Below are 15,559 nucleotides of genomic sequence, written 5' to 3' on the forward strand. Positions count from 1 at the left end.
TGCTGCTTTGTAGCATCTGTTCTCTTAATCTGATGTGTTTGTCTGGCTGAAACCATCCATATTGTGCCTTTATCTGCACAAACCTGAGTGTGCTCTGAATCATCCACAAATCTCTTATCAGTATGATGATTAAGCTTAATCTTTCATGAATATCGAAGGTTTTCATACCTAGACCAAGTCTTTCAACTATTTCCCGCTTTCCATCAGCAGAGAGATCCTTTTTCTTTTCCATATTGCTTGAAAATGATGGTCTGCATAATACAGTGGAACACCCTTTTTCAGTAGTTTTTCTCTTAACTGGGCTTAACCTGACAACTAATTATCCCAGGTCTCTGAGATTTAATGTCAGTGATTCAAAGAGCCCTGAGACACGATACCATCCACAAGTTTCATTATTTTATTTTTTTTACCTTTTTGACACAAAAATACAATTTGCATAATCATTTGGAACGCAGTGTACATAGGTACAAGTTATTACACATTGTTACAGATATTATACTAAATTTAGTTAGGTAAGTCAAAACCTACAAAATACTGACGTCAATTTCCAACACCCCCCCAAAAAAATACTTATAAGTACACAAATATTTCACTTACAAATATAAAAAATAATAGTCAAAAATAGTCACATGATCATGCAAAGCCGCGATCTCAGGAGCCCACTATCTTCCAGTGACAGGAAAGCACTGGGGTCTCTGCCTGGACCGTTCCAAATCCCTCTCTGCTGTGGCATTGGAAGGCCACCAGGCTGAGCGCATGTGGGCTGTGTGCAAAATGCCAGCGATCCCACAGGAATTACACTGATTTCTGACGGTTTCCAAGCAGCCCTGCGATCGCCCATGCATGCGTTTCACTGTTTGTTATCTGACATAGCACAGGCTGAGTTGGAGAGAGAGCCCCCAGCAAGTGAGGCAGAAGCCCAAGCCTCACGTGTACAACATATCCACGAGGAGAAGTCAAGTTAATGCAGAAATATGTAATTAACTATAATTTCCCAAAAATGTATGAATGATGCCACATTTGACAGGATTTGAAAGTGCCCCAACTGAGTTATTGAAAATAATTTGAAAAAGCAGGGAAAACACGGAGCTTTGGTGTATCGCGGAGATTATACGCACAGATCGGGCAATGAGGAATTAAACTACACGCGGGTTGGAGAAAAAATGTGTTGAGGATAGAAGATGGGGAGGCTGAAAGAGTGGAGACATCAGTAATGGGAACTCTTTGTCAGTGTAACGGATTAGCTCAGTGGCTGGAATGATATATGACTGGCACTGGGCCTTCACGCACACCCCCACTATGGATCAATTACCCTGTCAGCCATGTGTGCAACCATACATCATCACCTCGATTACATCTCACACACGCTTTATAAAAATACACTATCCACACAGCCGCAGCAACAGCACTGAGGGTCGACTTGTACTTTCTCTCCAAGCAAGAGACTTCACAACAAACTTTCCCCCATTGCCTGACTTCCTTGGCCTTAATACTTTTTGCTGACCATCTGTTACACATACCACTAGGGGGGGGGGGACTAGCCCACCGTACAACACGCTTGTACGGACACATCTAGACACAGGGGCCGGCGGGGCATAGTATCCTATCCTAAAATGAACTTCTTCTATATGGACAAAGTCATTTGCAGTGAGTGAAGTTTTTTTTTTTTTTTTTCAAGGAAGTTGAGGAAGAGACACAAACACGCGGGTCGGTCGGGTTGAGAATGGTGTCCATCACTCTCATTGGTGAAGATGTCTGTGGGGAAATGGCTACAGCAAAAGTGAGTTCAATTTAATTTGAACTTCACACAGCCCTGAAGAGAGGGTGTGTGTGTGTGTGTGTGTGTGTGTGTGTGTGTGTGTGTGTGCGTGTGTGTGTGTGTGTGTGTGTGTGTGTGTGTGTCTGTATGGGTGAGCCAATATTGTTTTGTCCTTCTTCAAGCGACAAACATTTCAGAGTATTGTCCCCCTGTCCTTTCCCCCCCGAGAGGCTGTGCTGACACATCTGGAGCAAAGCAACGTCAACGCGTTTAGTGACATTTTTTTAACTTCCACTGATCAAAAAAAAAAAAAAAAGCGAAAGTTAAGTTTCTGTACGACAATAGTTTGTTCAACTTTAGTATGTTAAAGGGCGAGTTAATGCAACAAAAGGAAAAAGGACGAGTCTACTGTCTGTGCAAACCAAAACCAGGTGCAATTGAATGAATGCACATTGTGCCAAAGTATAAGAACCTCCTCCTGTTATGTAAAGTGTTGTGTCTGCGGAGGCCTGTGTTGACAGAACTGTGCGATATAATGTATCCTTAATGTCATGGTGCAGAACATATGGGGATCTTCTCTACAGTATCGTTTTCATGGATTATGTTCTGCATGCTAATCCCAATCCAACCGCTGGGGCGCGCTGCTCCACTTCAGTGTTGCGCGTTAAACTGCTGCAGGCGGAGACGCGCGCACACTCCAGTCTGCCCAGCTCTATGTCCGCATCGCACCTCTGTCCCGCCGCTTGAACACCACTTCAAACAGGAAACCCGAACGGGATAAAAAAAAAAAAAATCAAAAAAATATAGAAAAACACACCTTAGTCCGGACTTGGATCTTTTTGCAGTTTTCGCCTTGGCTCAGTAACTAAGTTTCCGCGTCGTGCTTCTGCGTTCAAGAGGAGACAGAGAGGCACGGAACTTTGAGATAACCGGTTCTTGGCGAGGAGTAACCAGCGCGAGGAGCCCTCATCTGTCCGCGGGTTTATTTGTCAGCGGCCGCACAGCAGCTGTGGATGGGGATGGAATAACTTTTCCTGCTTCTGTACAACCAGTTGGTGTGCACGCACGTGCGGCACCGAGAGACAGGCGCTGTTGCACGTTTTGGAGACGGGAATGCCTGGCTGTCCTCCGTGTCGGCAAGCGTAGCGGCTATGAGGAGAGACCTTTACCTGCTGGGCTGAACGACACCACACCGCACCAACAGGTAAGAGCACCCGCAGCGTCTCAAATCCATCCATCTCCTCGGGTGTAATTTACCAGGTCTCCGAAGGCTCTGGAAGACTCAGACACCATATGATGCTCAAACTCTCCTGACGAGTTTAGATCAATGGTTTTGCGCATATTAGGACTTAAAGTAGAGTTGCTTTGGGAAAGACAAATTAGTGCGGTTGTTTCAGGTGTTCCACAGCATCCCTTCCACGCGCACGCGGGGCGCGCGCAGGTCTGTGCGTATTTGGACACATTGCACTATATGTGGTGCGCTGTTCCGGGCAGAAGTCGAGTTTTTCCTTCATATAGCCGTTGTCCCAACACCTTTTACTCTGTTTCCTGTAATATTTCCCACTAAACATGCTCACCAGCAGAAAGTGATACATTCCCTACGGGCACATTCCTTTCACGGAATAAGCACCGATGACGCACAGCTACTTGTCATTGTCATCATCACATTAAAATAGTTGCAGCAACAGTACAGGCTACAGAACAACGAGACGGAAATAATGAACGAGGAGAGCACATTTGTGAGCATCAGCTGCATCATAAATAGCCTGCTGCTGGCTTTATGTCGTCTAAAAGGTCTTCTCGGTGACTGTGAATCGCTAAAAGTTGGTGTACAGAGCTGGTTGGATGTTTGGATGTGCTGGATTATAGCAGTGATTGTGTTCTGTCACGCTCTTGTGCTGAAGCTGCAGAGACTGGGGCATGACTGAGAGGATGAGGGCCGAGTGGAGGTGGGCTGATCTGGAGGAGGCTTACGCTCAGGATCAAAATGACATTTTAAGAAAGAAGTGCATCCAAAGCAAGGCTGACAACGAAGAGCTGCTTTTATAATGAACTAACAGACACGATGATACTGGGAGCACAAATTAAATGTCACAGAGCATACTTTTTGTCAAATTATTATTATCTCTGGGTTGTTATTGTGTCCATACGCAAGACACTTCTCAATTATCCAAGGATTGGACATGAACGTCTTTTTGGCTGCTCTTTTTTGGTTGGCTTAGGGCAGATGTGGCCAATATACAATATGCATAGGGACAGTGGAGGAAATAGGTGAATAAAGTACAAAAGATTGCATTGCGAAGATTGAAAAGGACTCAGAACTGTCGCCAATACTTGATTTTGCATTCTTTAATCTTGTGACACTTGTTAGATGATTTGCACAGTAATTAGCTGACCAATGCTCAAGATGGGAAGTCACGTTTTATTTAAATCATATGATATTATTACATCACAGGTTCCATGAATTACAAAAGCAATCAAACGCATGTATTTTCACTTCATTAATGTAAAAGTTCGAGAGACAAATCATCATATTTTTTTTTATATCTGTCCTCATACACCTTGCGTCTGTTTTTGTTCTGCCTCCTCCATCTCCTACTGTGCCCTGTGGATCATACTACAAGACAGAGCCACCCCGGTATAGAATAAAAAGTACAGTCCGTGTTGAATTTCTCCCGCTGCAGCTGTACAAGATGGAAATGAAAAAAAAAAGAAAAGAATGAGGTGCAGAACTGAAAAGAACCAAGACACACACACACACACACACGCACACGCACACGCACGCACACACTGAAGGAGAAAGCTGCTGGGGATAAATAAAAATAAATAAAAAGCTGGTGTCCTATAAAAGGTGTTGGCGATTTCATTGGCGGTCTGCAGCAGAGTGTGTGGTGTGCTGAGGCCTCGGGGGGACGAACAGCCACTCTGAATGTGTGTAACCCACATAAAGAAATTGTTTCTGGGAGATCGCGCCCCGTAAATTCATTCCTCGCCGGCAGCCCTGTTCTTATCCTTCCTCCCAAAGGTGAGGGAGAACATCCAAACACATATTTTTTTAAGCTCAGGTCCCCCTCTCTCTCTCTCTCTCTCTGTTTTTCTTTCTTTCCCATTTCTGAGCCATATCTGTGTATGTAATTTCAGCTCAGGATGCACTGTGACACACACATGTACACAACGTTTCTTTCCCCAAATGGTTTGTGTCGGACAGTGGCGGTGAGAGGCAGCTTGCAGACTGAGGCGTAGGGACTTGTAGAATGAGGAAGAGCAGCCTGAACAAACTCAATTTCTGCTTCTGTTATACAAGTCTACATAGGTCGCGCATAGGGCGGGAAGGCACTTCGACAAACCACTGTTTACTTAGCCCCAGTGTGTACCCGGAGAGCTGGAGTGTAGCAATATTGGACTTGGGGACCCCGGCGTGTCTCCAGCCTTCAGAAAGGGGTGACTTCGAGGGAAAAAAAGTTTGGAACCACTGGCCTAGACTAGAACATAGTAAGCCTGTCAAGATTTAGATTTAAGTTCTTAACCCCCGCCTGAACCGAGCACATTTTCTCCTCCTGCTTTACCCAATCTAAAAGCTTCTCGACTGGAGAGTTTACAGACTAGAGGCCAGTGTAGCGTCTCATTTGAAAGCTAAGACCTACAAAACTAATATAAATGGATCTTTTTCCTTGCGTTGTTGCTGTGTTGTCGTCACTTTTGTTGTTACATCCATCATGGGCGCAGATAGCGGGGGGGACGGGGGGGACATGACGTACCCAGATTTTCATTCACCTGGATCCGTCCCCCTCACTTTTATGAAGAAAAATATCTTGCAAGCATTTTGCAATGTGCGAAACAGCGCCTCCCTTGACCATTCACTTTGATATGCGGCGAGAAACGGTATTGCGCTCATGTGTTTGTGTTGACTGGGCTGTGCGTGTGTCAAAATGCGAAACGCGAGCTGTTGGTTTACTTGGTTATCAGACAGTGTAGCCTACGTCAGGACTGCTTTTTCATACGTCATGTGGCATGCTTGGTGAGTGATTAGAAACCGTACCAATACGCATTATTGTCTTGCAATGATGGGCAATTAAGTTTGATAGGTTGTCATGCCTGAGCAGCTTTGTCCCCCCCAGTTTCAAAAACCTATCTGCGCCCCTGACATCCATATCACATTTTTGTCACACTTTCATCGCTTTTTGTTTTGTTTTCATTCTCGTTTTTGCCGCTATTTTGTCACTTTTTTCAAGAAGCTTTTAGACTTGGGTAAAGCCAAACTGGGGAAGAAGCTCGGTTCAGGTGTGGGTTAAGAGGTTAAACCTGCTTTGACATGTTTCTCATGTTCATATCTTTTTTATTTCCTTGTTGGAAATGAGTATGCAGTGACATAAGAATACCGTGGGTCCCACCTTTGGCATTATGGAATATTTCCTATGTTTCTAACAAAAACATGAATTAAACCATAGAATTATTTATTCCCTGGTGAGAGGCTATAATTGATACTTACCATCAACATTATCTTATCAAACACTGTAGTAATTACAGACAACCTGCTTTGACAAGATTCACAGGTTAACACCAGAGTATAATTAGGCCCGAGCGGCCTGGCGTCGCAAGGACCTATTGTAATCGCAACGCAGGCCAGTGCGCGAAGCGCACGTACCAAGGTGCGCGGAGCGCACAAAAACAGCGCAAAGCGCTGTCCCCATGTCAAACGTAAACTCACCGTGTATTGCAAGAAAATGAATGGGGGTATATGGTCAACTGTCATACGGAGGTGTTCCTCCGAGCCTCACGGCTGTGTGCGGGTCGTTGAGAGCTTTCCAAAAATGTATAATATGTTGTCGTCGCGAAAGCGACGATGTTGTTTTTGCAGAAAATATTATTATTTTTCTTTCTTTCTTTCTTTCTTTCTTTCTTTCTTTCTTTCTTTCTTTCTTTCTTTCTTTCTTTCTTTCTTCTTCTGCTCTTTGAGCAGGAATTTGACCCCCTGAACATTGTCGAAAACTCACCAAACTTTGCCCAAAATTCAGGTTTGGTGAAAAATTAATTTAAATGTGTGTTTTATATTGAGGGGAAAAATGGCGCGACAGCGCCACCTACAAAAATTAAAATACATTGTGCCAATGGGGGAGGGGCCAATGGCAACTTTGTCGTAGAGCGACGGGATTCAGTACAGACATTTGTCATGTTACGGCAAACAAAAAATGTAATTGTGACCACGCCCCCTGACAAACCGGAAGTCCGCCATTTTGACAAGTCTGTAAAATGCTGAGTCAGCATTTTCACTGACGTCGCATTTTAACGAACTCCTCGTTTGACCAAATGAGCTCAAAATCGCTCCAGCTCATCTACAGATGTGGGGCATCAAAAGTTACCCAAATCTTTTTGCTATGTTTTACGTTTTGTTTGCGGCAATCTATACGAAGAATTTAGCGATTTGTCGCCAACTACAAATTGCTCCCATTCGCACAAACAAACTCCGATTAAAAATCGGAAATATACATTTTATTGACCTTTCAACTCTGTGCACAACACATTTGAAAAAGTGACATTGGGCGCGATAGCGCCCCCTCCAGGTGCAGAAGAAAAAATGCATAATGAGACAAAAAATGTGTTTCTCGGAAATGAATGAAATTTGGCACAAAAATAGTTGATGGCATCCCGATCAAAAAAGCCAATGAGACCCATATCATATTTTGTCCGATGTTGCCATGGCAATTACAGCGCGTTAGCGCCGTCTGTAAGGAGCTTGTAGACAGTGGTCATGGAAGTGGTCACATTATACAAAATTACAGCGCGCTAGCGCCCTCTGCAGGCTGGAGCCATTATTCACACGGAGAGGCTAAAAATGTAGCTTAGATGTTTACTCACAAAGATTAATGGCACATCAGGGCAATAAAATGCAGTGTGGCCACGCTGGCGCCCTTGGTAGGGTTATGGCGCGGCAATAGAGGCGCTAAAGGAGGCACGGCCCGCGAAGGCTGTTTGATGCCGCTTGCGGCTTTAATTTCATTTAGCTTACATGGCTGCACCTTTGAAGGAACTTTCTGTATTCCTGTGAGGTGACCTTTTAATTTAATTGTATCACTGTGCATTTGTACAGGTGTAACAGGCCCAGCCTTTTTGGAGTCAAGAGGGCTGTTTTAGATCATGCTGATAGAGCCAAATAAAATGTTGCACAGGTATACATTACTGCCACAGTAAAAGCTCAAGAAGTCAGTGAAAATCTACACCAAAAGCTGCAAAGCAATAGCAGCCATAGTGTGAGTTGTTGACGTCATTTTGTAAAGCCAATTTCGGTACCGTATAGAGCCATTCAAATCTTACTGCACTGATATATCAAATCAGCTGTATTGGGGGTAACATGTTAGTTAGGTGTTTTTCAGAGTATTTTATCATTTATCTATATATAACTTCAGACATCTGATCACTCAGCTAATTAGACACAGCACCACCTTTAACTAACCACATGCCAACAATGTGTTGAAAACAGGCGAACACAGCACATATAACACTCCTTGCTTGACTAATGGGCTGGATGCGCCAACACTGTTTCTCCTGTATGTGACTGCAGTGCCAGCACAATATGTCCCACGAATGGCGTTGAAAAATAGACTAAGTGGTTGCGGAGTGGGTTAATAAGGGATGGAATAAGATAAAGCACAAGAGCTACAATGAGATGTGTGTGTTTGTGTCCGAGGTGAGTGATGAGGTGCCATGTTTTTGAGTGGAAAGCCATCCATCACGCCTCATCAGTAACTCCAGGCCCCAGTCAACACGTTTCTCTTCATTTGCACTGTTAATGAGCGGCACTCCTGACCAAGCACGCCTATACCAGGATAACACAGTGTCAGTTTGTGCCTAATGAAGACTGTTTCTAGTTAGCTCTGTCCACTAAAGCCATCACAAAATCAGGGTTTGTCGGTTGGTTTTGGGGGCATGCCACTTACTTGGAATTCAGATTTCAGAATTGACATAACTTCAAATCATAACAACGCTGCCCAAGAAGTGACTTCCTGTTTCGATCCAGAGCACCAAAATGAAAGCACCATCACATTCATTACTTCATTCATTAAGTCCACTTTCTTTCTGCCTAATTATTAACAGTTATGCACATAGTCAATTGCCCACTGTCGTTGTGTCCTTGGGCAAGACACTTCACCCTTGCCTCCAGTGTCTGCGTACACTGATGTATGACTGAGATAGTGAATAGTGAATGGGTGACTGGTTCCTTACTGTATAGCGCTTTGGGCCTGATAAAGGTAGAAAAGAGTTGTATAAGTTGAGACCATTTGCCATTTACCAATAAGAGAGGCAATACTATAGGTATTTTTACTCATTTGGGCCATCTTGGTTGGTTTAAATGTGTTGGCAAATAATAATTATATAATAATAACTGCGCAATAACATGTCACTTTCACAGCTGCATTAGAGTCTGTAGGGGGCTTCGTTGTCAGTTGTCCCTTACTTAAGTCCCTTCAGGGTCGGCTCATTATGGCTCAGGGCTAAGAGGAGCTATTAGTGCTCACTACAAGTCAATGAGAACACCACACCCCACGGGCTCCTGCTGCTTTCTCCATCATCAAGACACTAATCACAGAGGCCATTAGAGCCTGTGTCAAACCCTGGACTTCAAATGATGGTTATATTTGTGTTTACTTGTTATTTCATTTTGATCACTTAGGAAGTGCAGTAGGGAGTTTGCATTGTTTTGTTAGGTATAGGTTTGTGATTCCTTGCAGAATGTTATAACTTGGGCTGAATAAGAAAATATCAGTAACAAGATAAATAGTTGATGAAGGGGAGTGCCAATGAACTCCTGTCGCGAGTTAATGAAATATACAGTGGCTCAGGTGGTAAGGCGGGTTGTCTTGAGTTTGACCATTCGATCCCTACAGGTGCAAGCTTGTTTTGTCCAGACACTTTGCCCACCTTGCCTGTGTGAATGCAGTGTGCAAGTGAGCGACTGGAGGTGCTGTTCCAGGGCAGCCGAGGACTGAGTGTGAGTGAATAACACAATACAAAGTGCTTTGGGTATTGTTACACAGGCATTCTCAGAGCACTTGTGAAGTACAGCTCAAAGTGCTTTAGGATTTAAATATACTCCAATAGGAATTAATTAAAAATACAGGAGAGGGGAAACACACACACACAAATAGTACTTTATGACTGAGTAGAAAGTATACTTTTTGTGTGTATGACAGTCAAGGACAGAAGGTTGATGGAGGGTGTTTCTTCAGGCAATAAAGTTTTAGGTGATTTATATCGGCATTCTATAAAAAAAAGAGAGAGAGAGATTCGTTAAATTCCAACAATGATTAATAGAGCACAGGAATGACCAAGCGAAAGGCTTTGAGGACCTTAATATCAAAAGGTCCAGTTTGACCAAAGCGAGTAAATCCTATACTCACCAGTGTGGGCTTTGAGCCCTTTGAGTTTGACAGTTTTTCTTTAGAGCAGTGTTTTGAAAACTGTCGAGCTGGGAGAGAAAACAGGGGCTGTAAAAGTGGCCAGGTGCAACACGAGGGCACTAAAAACAACGCCAGCGCAAACATGTTAGAATTACAGTTGGTACATTTGTGATACTATATCTTTAAGATACAAAGACTGAAGTACTACTTTATCGTTTTTACACAGCCGTTATGATGTAATTGACCCATCTTACCACCGGCGCTCAAAACATATTTTTCTTTGCTATAGTAGCCCCATTTGCCACCAAAGCATTCCTATTTTTTTTTTTTTAGCATATTTTTTTGCACTTGTCCCATATGGCTGTGCTTCAGGCCTTCCCTTGTGCCATTTCCCACTGTTTGTGTGTTTTTGCCCTTTTATCTCCCAGTCTTTGATTATGTTCTCAAAAGTGTAACCTGCGGCTCTTTTAAGACTGCCTCATTACGTTAGCAAAGCCTACAGCGCATGTAATTACATCTAATTGTCCTGTTATGTATTCACCGCAAAGCATTTTGTGCATTAGGCCCATAACAATATGACTCTGAGTGTGTGTGGAGTGTTTATGAGGAGATTATGTGGAGATAAAGCTCACTTATGGTGCAGTATAACAGACTCTACACATAAACATTCAGAATTGCATTTGTATTGCTCCGTGACACTTACTGTAGCATCAAATCTGCATTTTCTACAGCAAAAACAGATTTTTATGCGAACTACTTGACTATTATGTAGATTTCAACGTGTTTATATTATGTACAGTTACATTTCCAATGCAGAAACTTAACATTCTGAACCATTACTTTTGAGTGGTGATATTATTCTTTTTTTGTTATTATAATTAAGTGTACACCAGGTTGGGAGAAAAATGGGTAACACGTCTAAGAACATGTCAGGAGTAGATGGTGAATAGCCTGTTAGTTGTTGTGGTGGCTTTTTTATTTGAAGTTTAATTGAATCAGGGACATTTTTGGACAGGAACATTGCTCATTAAAGCTTATATATAATTTATGAAACAAAGTGGAAAGATACTTTTTCGATTAAATACTATTTCAAATTGAATTCCTGCTACTGGCTTTTGATGTTTCCTCTGCGTCTTACTCATCTCATTACATAGTTCTGCACATTTTGTTTGTTGCCACAGCTGCCACACTCTTTTATCCTTTGGCGACACACGCTTGCTCTTACAGTAAACACCCATTGAAGCGTCTCCGCCGCGCAGCATTGGACCAGCTTAATCCTCAGGTGTCACCTCCTAAAGCTGCCCCCCCCTTGATACACGCTTCACCCCCCCCTGCACTTCAATAGACAGGATAAAAACAGCATGCAAGGGGGGGGGGGTGTGCGGGGTGTTCGAGATAGGTGTTGGTGCCACGTGTCATGTTCCCCACAGATCTCATTGAGGGGCGCGGGTGGCTTTGCTCTCTCTCTCTCTTCCTCTGTTTAAGAGACAGGGCGGCGGTAATACAAGCTGTGGGGAGGATGTGGCAACCCCCACCCCCCCTTCCCTCCCTGGGATCACATCCTTAAGACTCACACTAATCCGCTCCTAATGTGACTAATATTGTGACACTGCCATTACCCCACACAGTATGAGGCAGCACAGAGAGGGCAGTTGCAAGCGGTGTGGTGGTGGTGGTGGTGGAGGAGCAGATGCACCGACTACCACACTGAATAGGACTAGTGAGAACAACAGAGCTGTCCATGGTGCTGAAGAACGAATATCCAGCACTTTTATAACAGCCATCGCTTTGGAGGGCAAAGTTGTTAAGTAAAGCTCTTTGATTGAAAACTGCCATAATTGACTCGCGCCAAAATAAAAGCATCATCTTATTCATTAGTTCAACTTTCTTTCTGCCTAACTATTAAGAGACAAAGCACTTCAAATGTGTGCATTTAATTATATTCTTGTAATGTTGCAAGTACCTGCTGAACTAATCAATGAGACGAGCTGTGTGATTTTATTTTGGGGTGTTGGAGTGAAACAGGAAGTCACTTCTTGGGCTGCGTTGTTGTGATTTGAGTCAGTTGCACATCTGATTGTTTTCTGTGATATGTTCAATCCTTGATGCAGAGGAACAAGTGAAAATGGAAAAATGAGCCTGGCAAACACAGCCTCACACTTACGGTAACTTCAGTGCTGCTGAGGTCACTTCTGAAGAAAGGCATTTGGCCAACGGATGACAACGTCCCTTTATTTCCCTGGCAACAATGCAGCAACAAACAGCAGCAGCAGCAGCAGCAGCCCACAGTTGTTCATTATTGAGACTTGTTGTTTAGGTCTTTATTGAATCTCCAGAGGCCATGAAGAGAAGATACTGTATCTCAACGGAAAACAAGATTCAATTAAAAACATAAATGGCACCAGAAAAACTGCAATGGATAAGATTGTCATCAAGATCATAGATAAATTACATCAAAAATGGCCCAATGCCTTAAGGATCTCTTCAAAGTGAGTTTTTGTACAAAGAAAATAGAAAACTGTTCATCTCTGGAGACTTGAGATAAACAACATTCTCTTCGCTCAGTGGAGGAGTGTGAGGTATGCCGCTGAATGCACAACTTCTAATTTTAAAGCCATGAATTACCAAAAGGCTGCTTTCAATTTGGGTGAATCTGACGTTATTAGCATTCCGGCGAGCGTGTGCTGATGGAGGCAGAGTTGGCCTTGTGTCTTCTCCCGGGCTGCAGCTGCGACTGAGCGGCCACAAAGAGGAGACTCATTTGTGATGCGCCGGGGCTGTGGGAGAACAGGTCACAACCAACGGGATTGTCAATTATCTCGGCTCAATATGTTGTCTTCATCCTGAAAATTGATTGTGTTTTTATGTGAAGAGAGAAGAGTCACTGTCAGGTAATGAGGCTTTTCCTTCTGAGCTTGACACTGCAAATGATCAGGTTTGCGGCGTGCAGTGATTTGCTTGTTGATTTGTCGAGTTAAACCATGCCATTTATGCTGACTTTGGACAAAGGGGATACAGGCTCTTAGGCCTGGATTATGTAGAAGAGGATGTCTTCTATAAAAGTAGTGCACACAATTATCTCCTGCAAAATAGACAGTACAGGTGAAACTCGGAAAAAGTATAATATTGTTCAAAAGTTCATTTATTTCTGTAATCCAACTTAAAATGTGAAACTAATATATAATATAGACTCACTACATGCAAAATGTGATATGTAACGCCTTTATTTTATATAATTTGGATGATTATGGCTTACAGTCCATTTTCAAAATATTCAAATTTTATGAGATTTTTAATTTTGATTTTTTACAGGCTGAGCCATAAAAATCTAAATTATAACAAATAAAGGCTACATATCTCACTTTGCATATAATGAGTCTATCATATATTAGTTTCACAGTGTAAGTTGACTAATTGACAATTTTTTCATCATAAACACTTTGGAAAGAGTAAATAATAGTTTTTCATCCAAAAAGTGATCTATCTTTGTGACTGAGCATAGTATGAAGTTTGTTTTGAACCAAAATAAACTTTTAGCGTTCAATGAAATAATTGCTGTCATAGTTATGGATGGAAGATCATCCTGTCTGTGTACATTAACTCCTGTCCCAAGCCCAGAGAGGCATCTGGGGTAAAGCCCGGGCACATTAGAATGGAAATCCAAGCACAGCCAAGACAATGTTCTGTGGTGTCCCTGTCCCCTGAAGGAAGAAGCCAGAGGAAATAAGAGTAATGATTTAACAATAGAATGGTAAAGTCCTAGTATCTCTCTGTCCTTTTGTGGCATTGACAGAAAATAGGAGCAAATCCATTTATCTTCCTGAGGTTTGTCCCGAGCAGCGACAGGAGGATAGAGGTTTCTTTTTCAGATGAGACACAGGTGAGACTACAGTCTGTAACACACTGTTGTACTGGTGTCGGACAGATCTGGGGTTACTCCTGATAGAGAACATGGAATATTCAGAAGAATATGACTCCTCTAATGAGGCTCCTGAGGGTCCATGGACCCCACTTTGGGGGGTCATTCCTTTGGCTCGTACCTATAGATGTGATGTGAAAGTCATTATTGGTTATTGTACGAATACATCATATTCTTCATTCATATATATATATATATATATATATATACATATGTTACATATGGTGGCTCTGGCAGTGCATTCATGTAAACATACTTCATAATTGTCTTCCTGAATGTGTCCACCCACTCAGTGTTCTGGCCCACATGCTGCTCTCTGACCCCTGTCTACAGCAAACAGCAGCGTGTGGCTATAAGGACACTTTCATTCAGAGCCGGTCTCCTCGGCCCAGAGACGCTGATGTGCCTCTCTCACCTCCTGAGGTGGAGAGGCCACTCTGTAGAGAAAACCTATCTGACATGGAGTTGTTTGTTCAGGGCTTCAATGAGTGAGGGGGGCATTGGTCACTACAAAAGAAAAAAAATACAGTTGTGAAAAGAGAAAGGAATAGAAGAACATTGGGTTGTGAAAACATAAAATCAATGGGTAAGTGTGCAACTGTGAAAATAAATAAAATATGTCCATATCCCCATATCCAATAATGAACAGTAGTTAATTGGTAAAAAGAAAAATCATAATAATAACAATAAACCATACACCTCTCCTGGAACCGCCACCTTTATGTGGTGGAGGGGTTTGAGCGCCCGAATGATGCTGGGGGCTCTGTTGTCGGGGCCTTTTTGCCCCTGGTAGGGTCTCCCAACAGGTCCTAGGTGACGGGTCAGACACAGAGCGGTTCAGAAGCCCCTTATGAGAGACCAACAGGCCCGGTTTGAATCTGGAGGCCGTCCTTCTGTGGACCCACCACCTGCAGGAGGAGCCATAAGACCCGGCAACGGACAAGTGGAAGAAAATGGATGGATGGATGGATGGATGGATGGATGGATGGATGGATGGATGGATGGATGGATGGATGGATTGATGGATGGATGGATTGATGGATTGATGGATTGATGGATTGATGGATTGATGGATGGATGGATTGATGGATTGATGGATTGATGGATTGATGGATTGATGGATGGATTGATGGATTGATGGATTGATGGATGGATGGATGGATGGATGGATGGATGGATAAACCTCATAAGATTATGCCTTAATGTCAACTTGATGTCTCCCAGTAGTTACTTTAATAAACAAAGCATTTAATAAAAAACAGCATTTTTGTTCCTAACCAACTCTCTTTCTGTCCCACTCGCTTTCTCCTTTAAAGCATCCTGTGTAAATATTTAATCGAGTCTAGTCCGAAACGGCCTCTCTGTCTGTCAGTGTGGGTGTTCCTGCTATTGCATATTTGAGCTTCAACGTGGACTCTAGCCACATTAATATGTGATAACCTGCGATGGACAGAGCAGCTAATGCATTTGTTGTTTGCTTCCACT

At 43.0% G+C, this 15,559-nt stretch overlaps 2 protein-coding genes across 2 annotated transcripts in view; one reads left to right on the forward strand and one right to left on the reverse strand.

Moving 5' to 3' along the window:
* LOC306964035 (rho-related GTP-binding protein RhoA-A-like) overlaps positions 1-15,559 on the reverse strand; it is a 470,655-nt gene that overhangs the window by 20,647 nt on the left and 434,449 nt on the right. The window lies entirely within an intron of this gene.
* The window catches only part of LOC306964038 (chemokine-like protein TAFA-2), a 102,697-nt gene continuing 89,577 nt past the window's right edge, over positions 2,440-15,559 (forward strand). The window contains exon 1 of the mRNA XM_079557879.1: positions 2,440-2,963. The gene's annotated coding sequence lies outside the window, so the exon portion shown is untranslated. The remainder of the gene's footprint in view (positions 2,964-15,559) is intronic.

This window comes from Gobius niger (assembly GCF_951799975.1).
Source record: "Gobius niger genome assembly, chromosome: 6".
NCBI lineage: Eukaryota > Metazoa > Chordata > Actinopteri > Gobiiformes > Gobiidae > Gobius > Gobius niger.